We start from the raw sequence: 27,920 nt of genomic DNA, 5'->3' as shown, positions 1-27,920 counted from the left end.
GCTTCTTCTATGATAGCCTCCGCTGATAGTTCGTTTACTATGCGCCTGGCATATTCCAGGTGCATCTGGAGTTCTAACAGTTTCACTATTCTGCTATTCATTCTTCTGGTTGTGTTGATCAATCAACAAGGGTAGCTAGACTGCCCAGCGAGTTTCAATTTATAGTGAAAGCGCGGACGTGATGGAAAACATCCCCTAAAAACATAAAATTCATCTTACCTAGATCATGACCAAACAACGCGCGGACCTAAAAGAAACACTCACTCACTTTTTTATGCTACCCATCACTATTGTAAAATTTTTTATAACTCACTTCAATAGACTATCCACATAAGCAAAGCAATCCAATCTAACCCCAAATATACACCTCCAACACCAAAAAAAAGACATCATTTTAATCTACTATCCACACCAACCTACTTTATCACTTACAAACACACAAACACACAATCCTATACACAAACACATACCCTCACATTTTTTTTGAAAAAGAGTTAGTGTTTATTTTCACACTACTCTACCTACACACATTGGCAAATTAATAGTTATTTCTTTTCTAGAGTATTGGGTAGCCCTGAAAAGGGCTGTTTTTTTGTTTGCTATGGCATTCTTTTTTAGTTTCTAAGAATGCGATGTCCTCTGAAGATAGACTTTCTGGCGATAGGTCTGCTTCTTCGGAAAGAGAAGAAGAACTCTTTGGTGTCGATACGGCAATCGACAAAGCCTCTGTCAGCTTCAGGTTGTTGCTGCTGCTGTTGTTGTTGCTGCTGTTGCTGCTGTCTCTGAAGTCTGTACTTCTCTGTCCATTCTTCTTTCTCTCTGTTCATTTCTTCTCTGAAGAGCTCTTCTATCAGGTCTTCAGTGATTTTTAACATTCTCACATTCTCTATTTCTTCTGGCTTCGGTATCAGACTGTGTCTGACCCTATGCAAATTCACGTAGGCTTCGTTGAGCTTAGCTAGTTTGGAACACATCTTCTTAGGAGGATGAGTCGACAATGGATGGTCAGACTGGAAACAACCCCGGTTCTTAAAGTCAAAGCGCGGACGTGAAGGAAAACATCCCCACACGGTTTTCGAGTCGCAACGTTCAGTGAGTGTCATGAGAGGGATAGTAAGAAATGAAAGAGCATCAATCCAACATTCTTATAGCTAAACAAACCACAAAGGCATTTTTTTCAAAACACAACATTTTTTATTCAAAAATCACTTAACACTAAACAACAACTCTAACATTTTTAACAATAATCCAACACTATAACATCAAACAATTTTTTTCAAATCACAAACATTTTTTCTCAATTCACAATCTACTTTGAACAGGGCTGACAACGTTGTGAATGAAATTGTGATTTCCACTGTTGGAAATCATTAGGCCATTGATGGACACTACGTTTCCTAGCTTGAGACAAAAGATAAGCATAATGGTCACAAAACCATCGATCTACTTTCACATCGTTTCTAGCAGAAGAATGAGGATCGAAATGAGTCACTAAATGTTCTAAGGAATAGCCCAGGCTGCGATGATGCAGAAAATACACACAGTACTGTCCACACACCAAAGAATCTGTGCCTTGCAATTTCACATTATTGAATCGGGTGGTCTGAGCATTTCTTCTCATAAAGTCGATGATATCGTCTTCCAAAGGGGGCAATCCGTACGAATCGAAATATTCCACACATCCTTCTTGAGGAAAGTAGACGGCTACCCAGTGGGTTCCTGGGAGATGACTGTCGTCCGTGTTGATCACGTAAGCTTGATGGTCTTTAGGTTTGCGATGAGGGAGTTCATCTTTAGCACAGACGACAGGATTCCAAGAAGCCGTATACGAACTGTGGTTCAAAAGGTAATAAAGTTCCCAGGTATCCATTGTTTTGTGTTTTTTTTTCTTCTTCTTCACAGGTAATAATAAGTCGTCAATTCGATCCTGACTTTTTGCTTGAAAATGTCTGACGAATAAACGGTTATTCGTTCTGTTTCCTCACTCTGATTCAGGAGAGCTTCGATACGATGGATCTCTTGAGTGGTTAATGGTGGACAAGAATGTTCACGCAAGTCTTTATACCACTGGTGCAACACGTCTTTGTTTGAGATGAGACTCCAAGCTTCGTCCAGATACTCGTCCAATTTTTCTTCTTGACTTAACATTAGGCATTTATCGTGTTGAATTTGACTGGGATGATCGTTTTGACATCCATAGCAATTTTTCTTGATCAATTCCGTCATTTTGTCGACCAAGTGTTTGGCAAAACAGGAGACTAAATGGGCTTCTTGTTCTGGCCATCTTGACTTCATCATGATCACTTCTTCTTCTTTTTCCACGGTCTCCTCACATTCCATCTTTAAAGTTTCTCCACTAGGTAAAGAGGGATAACAGTCTTCCATGGTTTCTAATAGTCTAGAATGACTTCTCTCAAACTGTTGATTTCTATCGTATTATCGAATTCTGCATACAGGAGGACGTTCACCGTGTCTGGTAGAGCATTAGTAAACTGAAGTTCCACACGAATCTGGCCGGATTTTATAGGGTGGAAATGTCCCTCGTCGCTGCCTTGGTCTGGAGTGAAATCGAAAGCCCACAAAGCGTAGCCTCCTGCATAATCGTCGTACTTAATACCGTGACTGGTGTTGGTTCCTAACTGTCCGGTAGCTTCGTACAGGGACAAGTACGATCTCAAGTAATTGTTCTGGGTAAAGTTAGGCTCGAAAGGTCGGGTACACAAGGTCTTGCCATCGCGACTGACTTCGATCTTGGACACATTGTAATGATGAAAGTTGAAAGGATTTTCATGGTAGGCTCCGTTGAAGGCTGAATTCTTGACGATACCAACAATCAAACGTTTGGGTAACTGTCCTTGGAACAGATGATCTTGGATCATGGATCGCTGTCCAGTAGGAATGGTGAACGTTTTCACTTCCACACGTCGGATCGGATACTTGGCGGTTGTTCTGCTCAATGTCTGACTGATGTCGTTTCCCACTTTAGGTAACACTTCCACACGACGCACGTAGAGTCTGGCTTCTTGGATGACGGTTTTGTAACCGGCATCACGATCAGCCATCAAATGGAAAGTGGCATTGCTACGATTTAGTCTCAGACGGATATCCACCCCGTTCAGCAAATACTTTTCTTGTAACCACATGTCCAAATGCAAGCGATCCATCAGTTCTAAACTACGACTTAGTGCAATTTTCGCTCGTCGTTCTACAAATCACTTTGAATGTGAAGCATCCGCAGCAAGTACAATAGTGTTGAACTTAGTCGCTGGTTCAGGTCTCCATACCACGCAAGCATCCAGATGACTGTCCTTGGCATTTATTCCGTACGTCAAGAGATTTTCCAGGTAGGCACGGTAAGGGTATGTATCCATGCTGCTGCTGACTAGTTTGTTATTCAAGTACAAGTCCACCTCGCTAAACAAGGAATGCATGAAATTGTTGACGGGAGCTACTGCATCATTATTGTCTATGGCATCGTTGTTCGCTTCGGTTACTTTGACTTTCAAGTACAGGTAACTGCTATTCAGATCGATGTAATCTTCGGGCTGTCCTTTGATTTCAAACTCGATGGGAGCAGAATCGGTCAAAGAGGAGACGGGATGAAATTCCACCCACTGGGATTCTTGCATGGTCATCATGGTGGGGGGCATGGCAAACAGATCCAGTTCCGTCTTGGAACAAGCGCAAGACTCTCGGTGCATCATTTTTTTTGGTCTCTTTCTCAATAATCGAAAACGTCTAAGTCTCGAACGGTTCTTCTTTTCTTGGCCTTTCTAGCTTGAAGTCTAGTGAAAGGGTGTTTTCTTCGTCGTCTCTTTCTGCCTTGTCCTTGCTGAATGCCTGATTCGGTAGCGTGCAGGGCATTTATAGGTGTGTCTCGTCGGCCCAAAATGTCTTTGCCCGTTTGCAGAAAGACATTTTTGCCAGCCCTCATGAAGGCTTCTTTAGGGTTTTGTTTGTCGATGATGACATTTTGGAGAAATTCTTTGCCTTGTGTCAGTGCTGCATCTTTCAAGGCGTGCAATCCGCGTGTCACCATCGGTTTCAACACCGGGGCCACCGAACGAAAGGCCGATTTTAACATGTCTCCTAAACCGTGTCCTCGCTGTCGAGCCACCCCTCGGTACACTGGATACATGACTTGCTTACGAGTCGTAAGAGAACCGTTTTCGAAAATGGAGTTTCACCGTGACTTTTCCTTTGGTGAATGGAATATTTTGTCCCAAATCTCCTTTTATAGTAATGTTGACCGTGTCCAAATACGACTTGCTGACCGGCAAATAGTGAGGATGGACAAATTCGCGGTGAACGTGGTAAGTGTTTCCACCTTCCTCGTCAGCGTTCGTGGCAGAATCCACTTTGAAAGGAATGACACGCAGTAATGGCACGGAGGTGTGTCCCACCACGTTGTATTCCACCACATCGGAATACACAAACATCAAATTCAGTCCTTAGTTCAGTTCTACCGGGGTACGAAAATACTGGCCAAAAGACTCGTTGCTGTAAATGATGGTTTTTTGGGGTGGTGTTTGTTGTTCTACTTTCTTCCTCATCTTTATGTCACCGCCCAACATGTCAAACAATTCATCATAAAAATAGAAACCCATGATTTTATCCCCCTCAGGAAATTTCATCAGGAAGCGACGAGCTGTTTTGTGGTATTCCAGGGTGACAGTTTTGTTCTTGACATTCTTAAAAGCTTCCCCAAACACGCCATTAAACTTGGTGACTATGGTGCTGACCAAATGTTGACCACTAAAATAATAGCCTGGGGGAATGAACAACTGATAGGTGGTCCACTTTGGATTTTCTTTGTTAGGGGTTTTCTTGTCATATTTGCTATGGGTATCCATCCACTGTTGTATTTGTTCGTCATAAACTTCCACATCAAATTTATTTTGATTGGGAAGGACATTGAGGACTTGGGTCGGGTGAATCATTTCTACTAAAGCCACTTCCCAATGGGCTTCGTGATCTAAGGGGATGGCTTGAGGTAATTTGGCCGTGTAACAGCACAACGTGTTGTTGGGAAACACCTCCATGGAACTGTCACTGGGTAAGGTTAAGTAAAATTGGTTTTGGTGACTCATAATTCCAGAGTTCTGTGGCTGTCCGAGGGAATATTAGTGGATGTCAGAGGTGTGTCTCCGCCCAAAATGGGGTTCTGGTTGTGGTTGTTGTTGGAGTGGTGACTGGCACTGGCACTGGACACAACGTTCCCGTTCGAGGAGAATTTCAGGGAGGGATTGGGAAGCAGGTAACCGATGCAACTGCTCAATAAAATGGTCCACAATTGTTTGTCTCCTTGTTGCAAACTCAAATTGGCAATGGCTGCCCCGATGACACAATACACCACGAAGATTTGGCAGAAAAAGACGATTTGCGTTTTAGGCACACGTTCTCCGCACCACACCCACAAGGGTTGTTTTTGTAAATCTTGCACAGAAGAACTAGGGGAAGAAGGAGTGGTCGACGTAGCTGCGTCTGCTGTGTGAAAGGGCATGATGGTCACTTCTTCTTTTTATAGTCGATGACTTGCGAAGCGTCGATCCAAGAATCGAAACTGGGTGGATATCCTTTCCAACGTACTTTGACTTCTTTGACACGTCGTTTGCCCACTTTACGGGTTCTGCGTTCGAGAATGCTTTCGATGTCGTACACGTCGTCTTCTTTTTTGGTGACACGTTGTAACTCGGGCAAATAAAACGTTCCTTTGAGCACTTCTCCGTTCATGTCTTCCAATTTATAGACGGCAGGATGACGGCCATGCACTCGTCCAGTGACGCGAAACAATTCGGTCGTCCAGTTAGGTAAGTAACCTTTGTCGAAAGTGCGTTTGGTTTTGCCAATGCGCACCCAATCTCCTACGGTCAACTCTCCACTTTTCTCGGGGACAGCCCTCGTCGGGGACGTACCAAACAGGCGCTCAAACACCAACACTTCATTCTCGGGGGTCACGTCTTGCGGGGTACGTCCGATGCTTCGATGGTAAGATTGGTTGTACGCTTGCACCAGGTGCGGTAAGATGTCGATGTACTTCAGAGTGTGGTGATGCGTAAAATATTTCCACATGCGTTCTTTCAAAGTGCGTTGAAAACGTTCCACGATGCTGGCTTTGGTTTCGGGATTCTCGGTGGTAAAAAAATGAATGTCACGTTTCTTTAATTCTTTTTGGAAAGCTTGGTTCAGAAATTCGGTGCCTTTGTCCGTTTGCCATCGAAGAGGGTGACGACCGCTTTGTTTCAACACCCGTTGCAGGGCTCGCACTAACTCGCTGCTCGATTTGGAAGTCAAGGGCACGACCCAGGCAAATTTGGAAAAGACGTCGATGACACAAAACAAATATTTGTAACCACGATTGTAGCTGGCCAAATGAGAGACATCGGCTAAATCGGCTTGCCATTGATGATCGATGCCTTCCACTCGGGTGCGACTTCTGGCAAACTTGCGTCGAATGGGTTTGTGTAAAGTGTAGGTAGCTTGTTCTTGTAACCATCGTTGCACTTGAGGTAAACGGAGACTTTTCAGTCGCGTTTTGGCAGCACGATACAATTTTTGAACTCCTGCGTAACCTGCAGGATGCAAGGGATCGTAGTAAATGCTGGCTAAGACTTTTTCCATTTTTTGTGTTGGTGTGTTAATAAGTCACCCACTCTTCGGTGATGCTACTTTGGGTGGGTCGAAAGGGTGGTTTGGAAACGGATTTACGTGTCCGATGGGCTACGGGAGTAGAAGTCGAAGGTAGTGGTGGTGGTGGTGGTGGAGGTGGCAATGGAATGGCTTTGGTTTTCTTTTCTTTTTTCGCTTCTGGTTTCCCTTCTTTCTTTTTCACTTCTGTCGAAGGAGGCGTGGACATCATCTTTTTAACCCAAGCTTTCATTTCTTCTCGTTGGGGTGTGGGGGACGGGGTCAACAAGGATGCTGCAATCTTACTCGAAATGGGAGCTGCTGACGGTGTTTGAAACACTTCGCGCATCTCTTCTTCCTCAGGTCTTTGTGGGGTAGCATCTCTGGTGACCCTTGGGGATGGAAGTGGTGGTGGTGGTAATGATGATGATGGTGCTGGACTTTTCATCAAGGTCTTAAAATCTTTTAGAGTGGGTAAAGCTGTTTCGTCTAAAGCTTTCTGGTGAAAGAGTTGCAGTCTTTGCAAGAGTTGACCGTACTTTTGCGATTTTTCTGTTTCGGACAAATCTTGGCGATCCATCAAGGATTGCAATTCGTGTTGTAACTGGGACATCTCGCTCAAATTGGGATTGGGAGGTAAATGCGGGGTGCGTTGTTCTTGCCACCGATGGTATTCCATCCATCGTTTGTAAGGCACTAAAGCTAGTTTTCGTCCTTCCATGGGGTTGTCAGGGGTGAATTCTGAGATTTTGGGACTTCCGAGGGCCTTTTTATCTTGCTCCCACCAGTCCTCCCAACATGGTTCCCAAGACTCCTTTCAGTATGGGGCCTAACAAGAGAGGTAAAATGCCTCCACGTTGGACCAACATCTTCTTTTTTTGACGAATGGGAATTTTCTTTTGAACCATTTTCCGAAGAACGTGACGATGTTTGCCTAAGCATTGTTTCTGGTGTTTGGACAAAGGGATCGTGCCTTTCAAAACGTTCAAACAACATTCGCACACGGTATCGATGACCTCTTTGGAGGCCGTTTGAATGAGTTTTTTTCGTAGGGGTGGAGAAGCTTTGGACAGGACAGATAACATGTCCCCATGTTTGGCTAAACGTGGTGGCAGTCCTTTCCTTTTCTTTCCTTGGGGTTTTCTGGAGGGTGACATCTTTGAGTCTTTAGGAGCACCGAAAAAACACTGATACCCTACTCGGTCACAGGCCTTTTTTATACTGGAACGCGTCGCCATTGATTGTCTTTACGTCGTATCAGTTTGAGGACAGGCATGACACGTCGTGCAGGGGTACGTAACGGACTAAATCGAGCCAGTTCTTGCTTGGACAAATCCAGTAAACTTTGTAACATGCCCGATCTTTCATGGACTTTGATTTTGGGAGAAGGTACTTTGTGAGCAGCAGCCACTGCCGCTAAATTGGAGGGTCCTGCCACTGGGGAAGTTCTTTTGGGGGTCATCAACGGAGAAGTTCTTGGTGTGATCAACGTCTCCAAGTACTCTTCAGTTCCTGGTGACATCAACGGAGAAGTGGACAAACGTGAGGTTGCCGGAGACGCAGTCATTGCCGTGGCAGGTCGTGGTTTGCGAGTGTAAGGTTGCGTCCTGGCCGAAGTGCCTCTCTTGCGACTAGTTTTCTTCTTCTGTGGACTTTTCTTTTTCTGGGGACTTTTTCTCTGTTTCTTTTTCTGGGGGCTTCTTTTCTTTTTCCGGGGTGGTGGTGGTGTCTGGTCAGAGGAGGGTCCTGCCACTGGAGAAGTTATTCTTCTTGGGGACCTGGTCTTTTTCTTTTTCTTCTTGGGGCTTCGTTGGACTTTTGTCTTGGGGATAACTTTGGGGGCATTAGGATCCCATCTTAAGAGTGAGCGAATGATGACCCCTCCTAGAGTACCGCTCCCTCCAGGTTTCAAAATGATTTGTTTTTTGGTTTGAGTGTCGATGCGGGGATCGGCCAGTTGGACCAAAGCGACTTTGTTTCGATCGAAAAAGCGTTGGGTTTGATGAGGAATCTGAATGATTCCTTGGAGTAATTGACGTGCCGTCACCGTGAACCATCGTAAGACTTCTTTGAGACTAGCTTCTAAGACACGAGCTCGTGTTTGTGGATCTTTTTCTCGACTGATGCCATACAAGGCACGAATCAATTTGACGGGAAGATGCGACTGAAGGGACGTCATGTTCGCACTGAGAGTGAGACAGACGAAAAAGGGTCTGAGGTTTTTATAGATTTTTTTTCATGGGGAGTGAAATGAAGTCGAGGACGGAGACGTGTACAGGACAGGCCCTCCGTCTTGGCACCAGTGGTGAAACAAGTGGGTACGAAATCGCAAATACTCGGGGGTCGTAGGTTTCAAATCGACGAGTAAATAGGCGTGTGGTGTTTGAGTGGCATCGTCGTACGCCTGAGTCAGCCAAGGCGTTCCTAACTGTTTGGCTAAGACTTGCACTTGCGATTTATCTCGAGGGCTTTTAAACAAGACCACGTAATGCGCATTGAGACTGATGGTGCGATGGGCTTTACTTTGTTGAAACAAATTTTGGGTGATGTAAACGACACTGGCATTACGGTGATGCCCTTTGTGCGTGAACCACAATTTAATTTCTTCTTCGTCTTCTCCTAACATGTCGTCGAAAATGACCAAATGGGTTTGACGGGAGTCAGAGACGATGCCGTCGTCTTCTTTAGGAATGCCTTCCACAAACACGATGGAATCTCCTTGACTTTCTCGCAAGAGACTGTACGCCGATTGCCACTCTTTGTAACACCACACGATCCGTTGAGGTGGCCGATCGATCAAATGATGTTTATGTTCGATCAAACGTTTGACGAATTCGGTTTTGCCAGAACCGCTAGGTCCAGCAATGAGCATGTTAAAGGGATGGCGAAGATACAAAGCCTCCCAACTAGCACGATCTAAGTGTTCGTCGATGACTTTGACAGTAGAGGAAGAGGGAGCAGAGACAGTAGAGGTAGCCATGGTGTGAGAAATGTCACTTGTGACACGAAAACAAACAAGACAAGAGTTTATATACTTTTTCAGAACAGGTTTATTGAATGGTTTTTTTTTTTTCAAACATGAATACGAAAGACAAAAATACATAAAAGCCAAAGGCTTAAGTACAACGATAAAAGGCACATGATAACGATGAACGTGGAATAAACACAAGTGTCTGTACAACAATCACATGTTTTGGGTAATGTTCTAACCAGTTCTATAGTAGGGGGTAAGGTCACACAAGTGTCCTCCCGAAAGGGTCTTTCAGGCCTGTCCACGACAGTCCTGTCCTGGGTGACGGGTTCTTCTGGCACCGTCACTAACACGGGTTGAAAAGTAACTTTTTTCCTTGAACAACTCTCGTGCATACTGGGCCACTTCTTGGGTCCAAGCCTCAAAACCCCATTCTTTCCAGGCACGGACATCTGTCCAATGGGGATGTAAGTCACAAGCTACACACACATCGTCATACACGTCTTGGGTAGCTAAAAGTTGACGAATCTTTTTTTCCTGTTGAGGTCGAGAAGTATCCAGATGAAAACGCAAGGCTTTGAGCAAAAGGAGTTTTTCGTGACCATTTAAGGCCATTGAGGTGGTAAGTACTGATCGTAAAGAGTCCACAAAGAATCGGCTGGTAAACGAAATCCCAGAAAACAAGTCACTAAGACACACACCACTTGTCGTCCCAAATTGAATGGATACAGTTGTTGTAATAATTGATGGTAATGATCCACGGTTTGAATATGGTCATTGAGTTCCTTCCACGGAATCTGTTGGATGACATACGACATAAGTCGTGGCATAACAGCCTGTTTTTATAGTCTCTTTGTTTCGAAAAGAATACACGTACTTTCTAGCCAGAGATCTTCGTTCTCCAGTTGGGAATGTAAATCTTGCATACTGTAACCGAAACGTCAGAGTTCGATTAGAAGTTTCCTCTTCCGCTAAGTAGATTCCACGTAACAAATGTTGGTAATCCTTTACCTTGTCTTCCTCAATGGGTTGCTCTAGGTGAATCTCGAAGTAACCAAAATGATCAACACGTGAATCATCGGGGGCCTGGAAGTATTGAACAAGGTCTGACCACTGAAACAATTTCTGTCGAATCAGTTCTCTTATACCATTCAGGTACCAGTGGTTAAAGATCTGGTGACGTAACGGATGCAGTTGTTCTTTACGTTTCACTTGTATTTTCACCAGCTCTCGGTAAATGCGTTCTCTCAACTCCACAGGCAAAGCACGAATGTTCTCTAGCAAAGTATCCATGAATAGGTCATACTAAATCCTCTTTGGTCTGACACAAGAAATGTACTCTTTGCACAAACATGGTTTCACTTCAGTGTCGAATTTAAATCGTTGAGTCACTAATCTACACATTACAATTCGTTCAGAAGTTTCCTCTTTCACTAAGTTGACATTGTGTTCAAGATGTTGGTAATTCGTTAACTCTTCCTCTGGAATTCGATGCAGTACGTTTACAATGATGTAACTACAATCGTCCATACCAAACCAATCCTTTTTAAAACTGGAGGATCGTTGATCAATGTCTGTCCGATGGAACACTTTCAATTGAATCAATCCTTGTATAGCCTTCAGGTACCAGTGGTTCAAACACCGGTGACGTAACGGATGCAATTGTTCTTTACGTTTCACTTGTATTTTGACCAGTTCTCGATAAATGCGTTCTCTTAACTCCACAGGCAAAGCACGAATGTTCTCTTGTAAAGTATCCATGAACAGATTATTATGGTAAGAAGTTACTTCAATGTCTCGGTCCCACTAAGGGTAAGTAATGACAATTCGGTGACCATCGAGCATGTTCTACGTAGGCCGAATCTTGCGGTTCCCAGTGGTGAAGTGACACACCGCAACTGAAGCACTTGACTTTATCTCCTTCGCCCAAGTAGAAAAATCCGGCTCTGGCTAATTCTTCAGGGGTCGGTCCTCCCAGATACTTTGGCCATTTTCCTTTGAATGATTGAAGACGATTTTCAAAGTCGCAGTATTCCGACAAACGCACAGGAAACGAATATTCGTCTTTCACAGGTTCGTTTCGATGAGGGTTGAGTGACATGGGCAGGAGTTTGTTCAGGGCTGGATGACATCCGTAGGGGGGTAGACGTGAAGGTGAACATTCCCCTTTAAAACGAAACCCAGTAAAATGTCCAAGAGGACGAGCAGCATCGCTTTCGCATCCCACAGGTTTGACACGCACAGCATCACTTTCCATGATAGGGGTAGGGGCACTAAAGTTCCCATGATGCTTTACGGCATCGCTCAGGTCACAAGGTACAGCATCGTATCCATCGCAAGGCTCACAATCGCACTCGTCTGCAAACTCCGTTACGCAATTACAATGGTAACCACATGGACAATCGCAGTTTCCTTCCGGACATTTTCCGTCGCAATGCATGGGTCTTATCCATCCAGTATTAGTCACACTAGAGGAAGATACAACTTTTTTACAATCCCCAAACTGGAACGATGTCTCTTTCAAAGTATTCATCTTGTTCGCTCGGTCTTGGTAGTCACGATGAACTATCAATCTTGCCTAGGGTTCCTTTTTATATACAGACCAATACCGACGTGACCGTACGGTAAGGTGAAATGATTGGGAAGTCGAACTCGCTTCTGGTACACGATTTGATAGATTTTTTCCAAGGGTCGACTGACGATGTGGTGAGTGGGTAAACGTACAATTTTGTTCGGTTGGTAGGTGGTCACTTTAAAGTTTCCATCCTCTCCCGATTGCAAGGCTTCTTTCAATACCCCAAAGTTGACCACTCGACTGGTACGATAATTCAGAGTCAGTCCTTTCACTTTGCACGTCGTGTGCACTTCTCCTTGTTTGTCACGGTATTCGTAGCCGTAATTTTTGGGACCGCCACTGACGAAACTTAAAATCTTGTCGTCGGGATGCTCGTCTGTCCAGGCTCCTAAACGGCCTCCTTCGATGTTAGGGTGGTGTTGAATCGGGTGATGGATGTAAATGCAACTGTCCGTGTCAAAGTACAGGACGCGTTCCCCTAACAGTTCTAAAGCTTCGTACAATTTTAAGCGAGCATGGGCTGTCACGTAAGCCGCAATGATGACATTTCCAAAAGGGTCGTCTTGTACAAAGTCCAGATCTTCTTCGTAATTGACCAAGATCAAATTCTCTCGAACGACGTCCACGTGTTTCATGTATTTGGTTTTGTCGTGAATCATCTGGAAGTAACGGGAAGGTTCTGTCAAATATTCCGTCTTGGGTAAACACGGTCGTTGTGCCATTTTACCTCACAAGCAATTTAACATCACTTTGGCAAACGATCGCCTGCCTTCGTTTTTCTCGATGTGGTCTAAAGTGATGCCTTCTTGTTCGTAGTATTTCTCTTTGAATTTTATTTGGTCTTCGGGAGTGTGACACCAGGAAGGATAGCCGCTGGCTTCTTGCTTCAGTTTCAAAAAGGCATCCACGTAGTCGGCGAAAATGCCTTTCTGCGTGGGGTCACCCTTGTGGTATTGTTGTGTCTTGGGAAAGTGACAAATTTCGTACACTTCTAACAGTTGGTATCCCATGTCCAGAGCTTTGAACAATTCCACGCTGACCCAGGTTCCCGTCAAGGCACGTTCTTCCTGGCTGTGATGGCAAGGTTGGTCTTGGTTGCACGTTTCGGCACAAGTACGGCACAAGGGAAACATCAGTTTGCCTTGACAATGGTGAGGTAAGACGGGATGGTATAGGTTCGTGGGAGGCAAAACTTTGCACTTGATCAAGCCTTCGTATTGTCGAATGTTGACCAGGTCGATGTGTTCCGTCAGCAATTGCGGGTGCCCTACAGGAAAGCGACAATATTTGCACACGTAGGGATACAGCGAACACACGTTCAAGTATTTGATTTCTTCTCCTTTCTCTTCGTCGGCTTGGTACAGCAAACAGGTGGCATTGGTCCTTCCTCCGTACAAACTATCCCTCGGGTTCAGCGGGTCCATGAACTGGTAACTTTCCACGAGGCGTTTAAACTCGGGATCGGTTTTCATACGGTGATCGTACTCGTGTTCCCACATTTCCACCACTTGGTATCCTTCCTGTTCTAACTTTAGGCGCCGCTGACAAGTGTCCTGGTACAAGTCTTCCATGGTTCGTTGCAAAAACTGATTTTTAGTGCCACGGTCAGGGTAACAGACGGGACATCCGTGAAATAAGCAACCGTTAAACTCGTACACGATCTTGGGGTTTTCTAAGTCCCAGCCATCGACCGAATACGTTCCGATGGTCTTTTCGCCCCCTCCGTTGCGGGCATGCTGAATCCATTTGTCTTCCTTGTCGCACAAGTAATGTAACCAACGTAGGGCTTTGACCGAGTATTGACGTTTGACAAAGTGAGTCGTTTGAGGGTTGATGACAGCCACAGTGTTTTCAGGCATGAATCGTTGTCGATACACTAAGGAACACGCTTTGGCAATGGTGCAAGCTTCTTTCAAAGGATCGACCCCTCCGTGTTCCATGAACAGTTCTCGAAATTTTCCACAGCAACGCCGTAAAATGTCCACGTCGGAACGACAATACTTTAGCATTTCTTCCTGAAAGTCGAAAGGGTCCGAGGCGTGAGCCTGGTACCAAGCGTAGAAAGCTTCTCGTTGTTCGGTACGCATGTTGTCGGGGTCGTAATAGTGAGCCTCGGGTAAATGGGGTAGAACGGCATGTTGATTGGCTTCCGTATTGAAAAAGTGTGGAAAATACCCTTTAGCCATTTCTGTCATTCCAAACGTTTTAGGCATTCGACTCAAAGGCATGGTCAAGTAACTCATCGAATCTTTAAACTGCACTTGTCCCACTTGCATGAAAATGATTTTGGCTCCGTTCAAAGTCACTTTAGGACGCTCGGTGCCTTGTTCCGTATAGTACCTCAAAAGAAACTGTCCATCGTATCCGGAGAAATTGTGAGCCATCACCGTGGCATGACGATGACAATCTCCGTAACGTTCGATGTCCTCTTGGTTCCACGTCTTGTCGATGGGGTCTAAGACCCATCGAGCGAAATCGGCTAGCGTGTTCGGTCCCCGAAAGATTTTTTCACGTCCTCCAGGAATCTTGCTGCAGTGAGGGCAATGACTGAAGATAGGTTCTTGAATGCACTTCTCGCACGCTCGATGAGCCACGCAGAAATTAGGAATGTGAATGCCGGTTTCTTGCATGCATTCGAAATCGAAAAAGATGAAATTGCCTTTCTTCTTGTGACCGTCCTCTTTCTCTGGTGGGGGTTGGTATTTTTGCACGTAACATTGGTGTTCCAAGTCCACGATGTGGTGACAAATGTGACATTTTTTCTTTCCTGAACATACGTGTGTCTTGATATTATTGGTACGTATGACTTGTTCACACGTAGAGCACAATCTCAGCAGTTGACAAGCGCATTTCTTCTGTGAACCTTGCGTTTTCAGATGTTGTTGGTAACAGGTAGAGCTGACAAACGTGCGCAGACAAGTTGAACAAGGCACTGGTTCTTCGCTCAGACAGGGTGAAGAGGCCAAACATCCTGGGCATTTCGATCCACAATGTTTGTGTTGCTCTCGATTATTATAACCATGGTCACATTTCTCACAGTAATAACCGTATCCCAGGAATCCGGTGATACTGGTAATGGTATCGAAATGGTCATCGTGATGATAAACATGAATGTATTTTCCGTCCTTAAAATCTTGCCCTCGAAACAACATAGACCCTCGCACTTCTTGAGGGTGCACTTTCAAGGTGTATCGTGGAGCTAGGGCATCTTGCAATTTTTGCATCTCAGGAATGCCACAGGGTGTGTCTTTGGACAGGCCAGCTTGTTGCAACAGGAGTTCTGCTTCGTTTCGTTGTTTGGCTCGGTCGGATTGTTGAATAGTTTTCCAGGTTCTTTTCCATTCTACCGTGTCGTTCTTGTTGGCATAGGTTCGTCCCACCACGATGGCACGGGCTAAACACATCTGGTCATGAGGATTGTGAATTTGGACAAGGCTACGCTTAATGCTGCGAAGGTCGTTCACCAATAACATCTTTTTGCGTCCGGTCCCTTGAGGTGGAGAGACGTGGGTCATGTCCAATGTGGCTTTTCCATCGGTGATGTCAAACTGGTCATTAGATTGTTGCACGTGTTGAATCTTGTCCATGACTTTGGAAGCGGTCAATTCTGCAGGGGTGCTAAACTCGATCCAAACAGGGGATTTCAAACCGTCGTGTTGTATGGAAAGTCTCAAGCGATCGTCTTCTTTGGGTTGATATTGTTGCTTGAGTGCAGTGAGCAAAGAATCCCACACCCCAGTGATAAACACTTCTGCTTTCTCTAACGGCACTTCAGCCTTGAAATCTTTAAACTTCACTGTGTATTTGTAAGCCGTAGTTCTAAATTTTCTAGAGGAGCGCTTTTCCGTCTCTCGAATGGAATAGTACTTTTCAGGGTTAACTAAGGGTGGTGAAATTGGTTTAGAGGGTTCTGATTCTGGTTCACTCATGTCCTCTTCAAAATCACTGGCATGAATTTGTGCCAAGATTTCAGCCCTGGTACGAGGCGATAGATCACGTTTCTGCCTCTTACTTCTTTCTTCTTTCTTCTCGAATGAATTAGATCGTTTCATCTTGAAAGCAAAAAGTCAAATGACTCAAGTTCAAACACCATGAGCTACTTTATAGTCATAGCATACCAGCGTATATAAAAGGGTGTGTGTCTTGTCCTTTCACTATTCATTTCACTCTCAAGCCGAGCACAACGATGGAAGAGACTAACCAGATGGAACGTTTCGTCAGAGCTTTGCGAGGGGTCATTAGAAAATTCTCTTCAGACCAGCCTACGGACTACTCTCCTTCCTTTAGAGATAAAAGTCAAGATACTTGCTATATCTGTCAGAAGAAAGGGCATTGGTCTTCAGAGTGTCCAGACCGTCAAAAAAGAACAAAAACAGGGACTAAAAAAGACAAAAGTCAAGATACCTGTTATTATTGTAAAGAAAAAGGACATTGGTCTCCAGATTGCCCAAAAAAGAAACAAGAGGAGTCAGAAGAAAAGAGGGATTCTTCAGAAGAAGAGAGGGATTCTTCGGATGAAGAGAGGAATTCTTCAGAAGAAGAGGAAGAAAAAAGACAATTCTATTTACAAGAGGCAAAGAAACAGGAGAAGAAGAAAAGAAGAAGGGAAGAAAATGAGGAAAAGACGGTGAAGAAATTCAAAAAACAGAGAGACTAAACAAGGAGAAAGAAGAAGTCAATGAACTTTTTTATTAAAGTGTTGTGTTGTGAATTGTGAATTGGATTGTAAAAAAATGGATAAAAGAATAAATGAATGATATAAGGTAAGAGTCTTTTAGTTTTGATTTTAAAATAAGAACGTACACTCACGCACTCATACACAGACACGTACTATAAAGGTAAAATGGGTGGGTTTTTTTTTTTTTTGAGTTATTGGCAAATTGAAATTGTATTTCTTTTCGAGAAATGTGGGTGGCCCTGAAAAGGGCCTTTTTTTATCTTTATGGTGTAGGGGTGAGTTTAAGCAATCAACTTTAACTGCCTTATGCCTTTGCCACGGCCAAGGCCTACTTCTAAACTGCGTAATGTTGATGATGATTGGGTTGAAATCACTAAGGGTGGTACGGTAGGCTTAGTCACAGGGTTGACGTGTTTAGCTCGGGAAGGTCGTATTCTCTTCGGTCGTGATAAAGAAGTCTGATACATTTGTTTCAGACTTCTTAACTCCGCTAAAATGTCCAACAGTACCGTGACCGTTTGATTTTCACCCTCTTGTTTCTTTGCTGCTACTTCTTCTTGCTGTTGTTGCTGTTGTTTTTTTCTTACCTCTTCTTCTTGTTGCTGTTGCTGTAGGAGAAAAGCCTGTTCCGCTTCCTTTTGTCGTTGTATAAATTTCTCCAATTCTTCTTTCTGTCTCTGTCTAAAATTCTCCACTTGCGGTAATGAAGAATGTAACGAAGGTTCCGGAACAAATTCTTGCGAGGAGAGAAAATCCACAAAATCCCAATTCACCTCTTCTGAAAGTAAGTCCGGGTTCCCTTGGGCGGTCTCCCCTGTTGGTGCACCCCATTGGATCGTTTTCTGAGTTTCCGTCATGTTGAATCACTGTTGCATAGATTGACTGCACACAAGCGCTAGCGAATCTATATAGACTACGTGACGTCACAGACTGCTCTCTTCGGATTGGATGCGGGCTGACTGAATTTTGTAACGCGTGTTAGGATTGGTGAATGAACTCAATCCGTTTCAATCCTACCTGTACCTATAAATAAGCGCAGTTTAGTGCATTGATTCACCTGTTCTCGTCGCTTCAAGATGTGGACCACAGTTGAGTCATCCACCCTTGTGTCTTCCATGATGTTTCGGACAGACTTGCTCATGTATGTCCGATCCAAGTGGACCGTTGTCCACAGGACAAACACCAGCCTGTGGATACGTAGGATCTACGTTGAAAGACAAGGATGCCTGAAAAGAGTGCTGGTTTACGGGCCAACAGTGAGACGCAGCCTAAGGACAAGAAGAAGACCAATACGGTGCCCTTTATGTTAATGAATACATTAACATAAACCCAAAGGCCCTTTTCAGGGCCAGCCATATTTCTCGAAAAGAGATAGCCTTTGAATTGTCTACCCCTTTCTTATTTTTTTATTTTTTTTAAAAAAAAATCCCATGTTCCATTTCCCTTGACGCTATACAGTCCCACCCTGTTTAAATTCCTTTGACGCTATACAGTCCCCTATTCCCATGTTCAAATCCCCTTGACGCTCAACAGTCCCACGATTTTTCTCCATGTTAATTTCCCTTGACGCTATATGTTCCCACGATTTTTCTCCATGTTAAATTTCCCTTGACGCTATATGTTCCCAGGGGTGTTTTTAATGATAAGTCCCATTGACGCTATAATATCCCCTTTCACTACTCGTGTCTTTATTCTTCAACGACGACAAGACACTGATATTTCATAATACTTGCTGACTTACTGCAAACGTGTGGTTCAAGGTTTTGGTTCTGATCTAAGTGATATGCAGATTCGTTCATGAATTCTCGAAACGTTCGACTGAGATTTGATCAGGTTGAGACGCTTTAGATCCATTGTCCTTAAATCTACTTTTTTATGCATCTCAAATAGATATATATCTTTTCTTGACACGTCAGAAATTATCCATCATGTCATAAATGACATTCGATGTTAAAGATTAGGAGCTGTACTTGCTTATCGGGTTACCAAGAACCTAATAAAACTGATTCCCAATGCCATCACTTCACACGAAAAAAAAAAACAGAAAAAAAGTCCTAAATCATCAGAATTTTTTCTCCGTTTCATTGTTTTTTTTTTTTTTTTTTTACCTTTGTCTACTTTCGGTGGGGTCCGCACATACAATACTGGCGGTGGTCATGGTTCCAATTGAGTTTATTCATTTCTCAACGTTTACCTTTCTTCAGTTCGTGATCACTACGTTTACCATATACCATGGCAATCACGTGACGGTACAAAAATGATCATGAACTTTGTCTTTTGTGCTCATATAAAATTTCAGAGTATTTATGAAAGAGATGCGATTCTCAAATTATTTAAAGTATTTGAAGAAGAAAAGAGACAATATACAAATATACTTTGCAAATTAAATGTAAGCGAGAAATGCTCTATTGCAAGAGCGTATTCCTGCCTAAAAATTGTCAGGCATTTACATAAAACGTCACTATTGTTATAGTTCCCCGGATATAAATAGGTCGTGTGATTTAGTGGTAACAATTGCTAATTATTTACACTTATAGCAATTAACATAAAGCAACGTTATACCTGTATGACTTATAACTATCTGGTATAGGTGAACTAACTTGCCTGCCACATGCAATACAATATACCTGTCCGCACATTTTGGTTTGGAAAGGTAAGATTGTTTTTCAACTTATTTCCTCCATATCAACATATTTCTAAAATCTTTAACAACTTTAAAAGAAACGAACAAACAAAAATCAGATAAAGATAGGGGCAATCGACTTAAACGTTTCTCAGCATTTTCACGATACTCAAAGTGTCTTGTATGCATTGCCTTTGCGTACCTTTTTTCTCTTTCCCTCTGTCTCCCTCTTTTCCCACCAAGCATGTATTTTTACGAAAAGATGACGATTACAAATAATAAATATTTGATTGTTGTGTTCGCAGCACATGCTGTACAAGTATTTTGATGAAAAGCCTTATTTAAACTACCGCAACTGTTTTACAACCACTATTTTCTGCATATTAAGATATTGCTCTAAGCTTTTTTTTTTTTGGCCAGTAACTTGGTTAATTATTCATCTCTACAGACGACTTTCATGTGACGGTATAGACCTAATTTATTAGCTTCATTTTCTTCTCGGGCAAAAACAAATCCATTAAATTTTCCCTTTGTGTGTCTACATTGTAGTCTGAGGTTGAATGATAAATCCATGCAGTTTCTTCTCTATATCGGGCATTAGTCCAATAGCCTCGCTCAGATTCTGAGAAAAGAAAATATTTATATTTTCTGTTTTCATATGACCACATAATACATTTGAAGCGAAGCAATAAACATCATATTTTCCTTTTCTTATGAATAAATTGGATGAACTAATCGTCACAGTAGACGATTTTCATAAATACTATGTACGACTTATGGGCCATGTTATGTTCATCTAGGGGTATAATCTGTAATCCTACTGGTCCGTACTGCTGGTTAGGTACAGTGTACGCCTGATTTGTGTTATTTCTGTTCAGTTTATGTAATGTATTTATGTATTTGGACTTAACTGCACGTCAGCACAATATTGGCTATGGTACCGATTAAAGGTAAAGCTATAAAACTTGACAAAAGAAAACCTAAGCCTACAGGTTCCATTACCGTCTTTCTCCTTCGACCACGCAGATGTAAAGGAACCATAGGTTGTTGGCGCTGTTATTGCTAACCTCGACATTTTATTTTTCAATGCAATAGTGATATAGATTTTGCCCCTGTGTCGGCTCGAACCCAAGACTGTTGGATTCAGAAAGATGCATTTTACCATTGAACTAGGAAGATTTACGCCGTGTTGGGAAGAATGTGGTACTCTTATTACGACCGTTGTTCACTTGCTAGTTTTTCTCTTTTTTAATGTTAAGTTGTCATTGTTGTACAACTTTGTAAATTTAAAAGAATCCTTTTCTTTATTAAGTTAAGATATAAAAATATGTCAAACTGATCACACGTAAGTCATCTAGGAATATTTCCACTCAAACTGCATGTATGATTTTAGCGTAGGCAACAACACTGAAAGAATAATGTAATAAATTTGGAATATGCGCATTTTGTTAAAGCGCTCCGTTTTAAGGAATTCTTAGATAATTGTGATTACTTGTTTGATTATTGGAACTCGGTGCAGTGGAAATATTCCTTTGCCAGAAATAAATAGCAAGTTGCTAGGAGTAAACGTCACGGAGTGAAGTGTTAGTGAGTTTCCATCATGCCATGGTATATTTTTTTTGGTGAATTTAGGTCAGATCCGCATGAGCGTCCCTGTCGTTCCATAGTCCCTATTAAAATCTAGTGGTGTACATAGGCTGTGTGACTACAGGTGCAGTATTAATGGTTGGAGACTGGTAAATTACACAATGGAATAAACAAGAAGGGTCTGTTCCGTCGTCGGCAGGTACCGTTTATGTCACCATGGTGGCAAATGTGATGCAATTTTACTGGCGAAATGTGGCTCGAAACTATGATTTGACTGAACTACGACGGCGTAGTAAAATTCGTTCCCTGTGCTAGGGGATAGTTGTATAGTTTTACGGCGTGAACTGCTGACGGTACGGAAAGATGACGAAGAGAAACCATGCAGATGTATAGTTGATAGACAATTGGAAAGTTGTGGGATCTGGTCTTGTATTGATTAGAGTAAAATTATCTATAAAATGGACACGTTGGGCTTTCTAATTTACGGCAGAAGTCGTAAGAAAGTCTTTGAGAAATTAGGGGAAAACTTATAACGTAAAGCAGAATCGCGGGGTTTGACACCGCTTGGTCAAGCAAATGCCCCCGACTTGTAACAATAATATAGAAAGGTTGCATGATGTCATGCAGGATTTAATAGGCTCCAGTGAATCAATTTTAATTCTTAATTTGCAATGGTCATGCATGACAAAGAGAAAATGGGTATGTTTGTATATGTTTTAACGATGCATTTTTTAAACGAAGCAGAGATATCTCTCTCCCCCTCTCTCTTTCTGCCAAATGCAAATTTAATAATACTAAACGAAAAAAAAAATCGTTTTTGCGGCTCGTTTTACTTTCTTTCGTCTTTTAAGTATGACTTGCATGCCAGAACTCTATCTACAGTGGTCTGTTGATCTCATCTCATAGTGGAACACAGTAGGATGAGGAAAATGACAGAAAGGAATTCTCAGAGTAACATAATGCAATTAAAATCCAGCAAACATTTCTACATACCAATGTTCTTCCTATGTGTAAGGCAACATTGAAGGGGAAGATTCGACCGCCAGGTGTAAATCTGCAGCACTGGAAAACGTTTTAGCTAATCTCGCTCAAAACCGATCGATTTTCCCCACTAGAAAATGAATATATATAATAGCCATTCAGACCAGAAATACGTAACGGTAACGCTGAACTTCTGAGTTTCCCAGTTCGATTCAGCGAGACTATACCAGAAAACCATACCCCCCCCCCCGCCAGCGGTGCATTTAGATTTCGTCCCCGTGAGAGTTGGTTGGGAGGGGCTTTCTTTTGAATCAACCTTTTCACTCCAACAATTTTTCATAAAATTTTCAGCATTCATTAAAAAAGTAACACTGACTGACACTGAATGTGGGCACACAGCACTTCGACATTATAAGCTGTACTATTCCAATGAGTAGGGCGTGTGCTGTCTGCCCTGGCAATTGGTCAATATTAAACAATTAAAGTGAAATAAATAGTAAATGTGTGGATGTTTAAGCACCATCACCACCACTCTCCAGGCTGAACTAATGCTAAACAACGGCAGGGAAAGGGTAGTTCAGCAGGAGGTTTCGGAGCCCTAACTCGTCCCAGACGTGTATTGACTTTGAATGCCACATGTCAGTAAGGTGTACAATTAACTGAAAAGAACATCTAGGAATATTAATAATTCATATTGTCACCACATGTGTCTTTATCTCATCTCTTTCATCTCGGACTTCATTTAGACAGTGATAAGACGTTCTTCGATTCCTTTCTACCCTGCTACAGACACATATAAAGGAACCACATTCCTGTATTTTTTAATATTTTTTGTTGTAAGACGAAGCCGTGGTAGACAGATATTAGACTGTTGTCCAAACTGTTGATACAACCATACTACCAGTTAAAATAGTACACACAGACACACGGACACTCGCACATAAGTGTAACACACTTATAAGCTGATCATAATGCTGTGCAACCCGATGAGCATATGAATTTTGTAGAGTGTTCAAAGGCGTTCAGAAACAGAGGAAAAACACACGATCAAACGGACTAAAAAAAATAAAACAATTTTATAACCGATATCTTTTTGTATATAGATTTAAAAGTTTTAGAAAAGAGCTACTTGTTTCTTGATGTAAATCGTTTAATTAATTAAGACTGTAAGCAGCTTGTCTATTATATTTCACATTTTTTAAACGAATCTCCTTAGAAAGAGAGGTGTCTATAATTTACAATAGCTAAGTCCTGAACCCACGCTTGCAAAATGGACGCTAACAAGCTTAATCAAGCTTTGATTATCGTCAGCTGAGCTGTCAAGTGTATTTTCTTGCATTTCATCAGATTCCGAACGCAAACTATAATTATACCTTAATGATGTGATATAATTAAAAGACAAGAATGCCAGGGAAATAGAAATGTTACAATTAGTTTTAATCATTGTTTCCATATCTCAGCATTTCGTTGCCATTGAACTATTCAAAGTCAGAATCCTGGTTTTAAGTTTCCTGACTCTTAAGTCCGAGTTTCCGTTGTGGAAATTAAGAAATCGAGTGCCAAATCGGAGTCCACACCAAAGCAACTTCCCAAATGCTGCAGTGCAAAGATAAAGAACGACGAGGTTGGACATATTTCAAATTTTAGGAAGAAAACATTTTAAATAGACTGATTTCAACGACCGAAAGCAATATTCGCGCACTCCATGTTGTATATTATCTCAGGGACGGCTCCGGTGGCCTACGTGATTAGAGCGTCCGCCTGATGTAGGAAGTCACGGGTTTGAACCCCGGCCGAGGCATACCAAATACCAATAAAATGGTACTAAGAAGCTGTCTCGCTTGGCGCTCAGGATTAAGATGTTAGTGTTATGGCTGGTCAGCCTGATGTCAGGATAACTGGATAATGTGACTGGGTGGGATATGATGTTACATGTCTGCGACATGATGCTCCAGTGCTAAACATCACCATAAACTGCCACACTGCATACATCGTAAGGATGATATGACTGAAAAAACTGCTAAAGCTACGTTAAAAAAACAAAATCACACACGCACATACACGCGCGCGGGCACACGCATTCTCATACTCACACATATACTCTCTCTCTCTCTCTCTCACACACACACACACACACTATCTCGGGCAACAAGGGAGCAAAAAGGCTTATAGGTTCAATGTACTGTATTATACTTACTGCATTGCGTAAGTTCGCATGTGTGATATCGGTTTCTCGGTCAGATCCAAGAATAATTTATGGCAGTTGTTGCCTGCAGCGACGTAAACTTGATGCATTCACATGCACACAACTTCAGCAGATATTATTTCATTTAGTACATGTCGGTAGGACAGTATGGGATGGTGTAGCAAGTGCATAACATGACGTAATGCTGGGTGGGTCACAGTACGATTCATTTCAGTTTATTCATAAAACAACAAACATAGAGACGCAACAAATGAAAATAATATCAATAAATGCTATTGCTTAGAACGAGATTTACAGAGAATAAAATATTAATTTCGATAAATGGATGGATGGATGGATGGATGGATGGACGGACGGATGGATAGATAGATAGATAGTATGGAAATTTAGATGAGACCACCGGAGAGACGCGACAAACTGATGCAAATTCTCGTCTGCAGTTTACATGAAGGTGCCGCATCTGACATCTGCTTTTGACGGATGAATTAGTGGTACTTTTAGAATCATTGTCTCTCTACCTTTCAGCTGATTACATTTTAATCGTTGTAGATAAATGTTTTTGCGTTTATGAAACAACAAATCACTGTAGCTCTATGTTCTACTTACTTTTATGAGACAGCCTATCGTTTTAGCTCTATGTTCTACTTATTTTTATGAGATAGCCAATCGTTCTATCTAAATGTTCTGTTTCCTTTTACTTTTATGAGACAGCCAATCGTTGTAGCTCACTGTTCTACTTACTTTTATGAGACAGCCTATCGTTTTAGCTCCATGTTCTACTTACTTTTATGAGATAGCCAATCGTTCTATCTAAATGTTCTGTTTCCTTTTACTTTTATGAGACAGCCAATCGTTGTAGCTCACTGTTCTACTTACTTTTATGAGACAGCCTATCGTTTTAGCTCCATGTTCTACTTACTTTTATGAGATAGCCAATCGTTCTATCTAAATGTTCTGTTTCCTTTTACTTTTATAAGACAGCCAATCGTTGTAGCTCAATGTTCTATTTACTTTTATGAGACAGCCAATAAAAACAACGAACACTTTTTAGGCTATGATTCTAGTTTACCCAACTGTACCAAATATAAATCTTTTGCTAAATGCAATTTGAAGAACAAAATTCCATTGAAGATTATGTATTGTAGTCAACGTCTTTTGCAATTACATCTGTTGCTCAAGGTCTAAAATTGTGCTTTTTCATATCTTAATTATTTATTTGTGTGCACTTTTTTAAATATTTGTTTTGCCTTGGAGATAGTGTCAATAGATCTCCTTAACGCTCAGGATGGATAAAAGATAGCGTCTTTCTCACTTTTTAATCCAGAAAATTACATGCACTCAGATTACAGTAATAATTATCATTAAAAATTAGTCAAAGCACGAGCAAATCAGATGCTTTGGTTATTTCCACCCACCCCCACTACCAAAAAAAAAATGGGACAAAATAATTTATCATTTACATTTGATAAAAAGACACCATAATGCAGTAAGATGGATGTTTTATACGAAGTTTAGTCTGTTACGTCTGAATAACTAAAGATGAAATGTAGCAGTAACTAATATTGAAGAGATCACACATAATTTACACGGTACATGTCAATCTATCCGCCTCGGGCTATTAATCACAAAAAACATAAATTGTATAATACCACAAGGAAATATTTTCAGTGAAATACACTGCCTTAACATTATGAAAGTAACTTAGGGGAGAACAGTATTGTATTTCAGGATTTGAGGACATAACAACTGTTTTACTGTCGCAAATTTACTTTGACGCATCGCTGGTAAAACGGTATTTGCGACAGTAATCCCATCGTCAACATCCTCATCCTCAAATCCTAAAACACTAGACCGTTACCAGCATTCTAACAATTTTAAGAAAACATGTATTGAATGACATTCTCCGTTGCACTACTTTCCTGGGAAAGACAGGACATCACAATGACGTTAATGTTCCAGTAGATAACCTTAGATTTTGCTGCCGCAAATTTTGACGTTTGACCAATTAGAAGTGCGTTACATTCACTGATGTCTTTGAATGCACTCCTATACGGTTTAGATTGCATTAAGTGGTGAAGGTACTAGTGTTTATTTATATTTGTCGCAGCTCTAATGTAGAATAAAACATGTAATCCTATCTTTACAGGGAGCCGCGGTAGCTCAGCTGGTACAGCGTATAATTCGTAATCCATGTCAGTCGGGATGGGCTGAGTCGTGTGTCAATGAGGACACTTAGCTGCCATTTTCTTTGCCATGATAGCCGATAACAACGTGCATTAGAGTACCACTGAACTCGAGCCAACCAACTAACCTGTACAAAGAGTGTACTACAAGATGAAGTATTTATCGAGTCTTATATTTAGGCTCGAATAAACAGTAACACAAGAAAGAATGAAAACAACAAGCTTTGAAAAATTTAACAAATTATTTTTTTCCCTGGAAAAATACTGTAAAATTGTAAAAAAATAAGAATTTACGGTTTTAAGAATCAAATCCAAAAATAATTCAAGAATAATCCACGAATAAAGTTGTAGAAGTCCTAATATTGAAATGTTCTAATGAATTCAAATTCGAGTCCCGACGAAGAATCCAAAATGGAAGGCGATGACGCATGCTGTATCCTGTACTGTGTTGTTGTCTACAGTTCCTTGTAGAAACTCAAGAAATAAACTCCGGTTTCGGAAATCCAAATAAAAATTGTAAGAAATGTCTTTGTTCAAGAATTATGTATGACCACTCAAAAATATTTCCAGAGAAACGAATTAATCCTTTTGAATCCAAATAATTTGAATAAACATTAAAATGTAATTCCCAAAATGACACAACAAAAGAAACACATTTACGTCCCAGTGTTCAGAAGCCCAGCTGAGACCTCTCTCTCTCTCTCTCTCTCTCTCTCTCTCTCTCTCTAAGCATCACTATTAAAACTAAGTAATGCGCAATTTTGGAAATGCCTAATTGCGAAATAGAGGATCGCGTGATCATGTTTACATCATGTATTTATACTCAGCATGGCCCTGACAAGAACCAATCATTTTACTCAAAGAATAAAATAATCTAAAAAAAAGTTGTTTACTTCACTAAAATCTATTTACAAGTCGAGGGTTACGTATCCAACACAGCCTCGATCTCAGCCACGTTATTCCCACAATAAAAATAAATATAAAAAAACCTTGCTGACGTGACTGTTCTGAATTAAGGTCGGGAACCATGTCAGCCTTATGTGTTTAGAAAAATGAACAGTCAAGGTCAAACTATTTGCTGGAAAAAGCATCGAGTTCCTAGTAAACAGAACTACATTATTTTGACATATAATGAAATTAAAAAAATATAAAGATTTTCAAACTTACAAAAAATTAAATCGGATATAAATTAAATCAATAATTATATACCTAGTCCATTTTCTAGGAATTCGCGTAAATTAAACGCACCCCTCACCTTCCAAATTAGCCACCTCAATAAAGCATCTAATAAGAGAACGGGTGGCTGGATTATTATTATTTTAAACAATCTACGATATTTGATAATATCAGACAACAAGAGGCAACAACTGTAACGAATGTCTTGTCTTGCTGACAATGTATTTGAAGTGGATGGGGGAACCTCGTAGAGAAACGAATTGTGACTAGTCAACTATTCTTTGCAAAATCAATTTTCTAGCATAAAAGAGCA

General features: G+C 41.6%; 2 long non-coding RNA genes across 2 annotated transcripts in view; one reads left to right on the top strand and one right to left on the bottom strand.

Annotated features, from left to right (window-relative positions):
* LOC149808019 (uncharacterized) overlaps positions 1-27,920 on the bottom strand; it is a 222,550-nt gene that overhangs the window by 75,323 nt on the left and 119,307 nt on the right. The window lies entirely within an intron of this gene.
* Positions 17,330-26,955, top strand: LOC149808022 (uncharacterized). The gene is made up of 2 exons (XR_016423878.1): positions 17,330-19,504; positions 26,395-26,955. It is a non-coding gene; the product is annotated as an uncharacterized LOC149808022 (long non-coding RNA).

The sequence above is a fragment of the Sinohyriopsis cumingii genome, chromosome 1 (assembly GCF_028554795.1).
Source record: "Sinohyriopsis cumingii isolate HCF-2022 chromosome 1, ASM2855479v2, whole genome shotgun sequence".
Lineage (NCBI taxonomy): Eukaryota > Metazoa > Mollusca > Bivalvia > Unionida > Unionidae > Sinohyriopsis > Sinohyriopsis cumingii.
The sequence above is the reverse complement of the archived record's forward strand: the minus strand, read 5'-3'. Positions and strand labels throughout refer to the sequence as shown.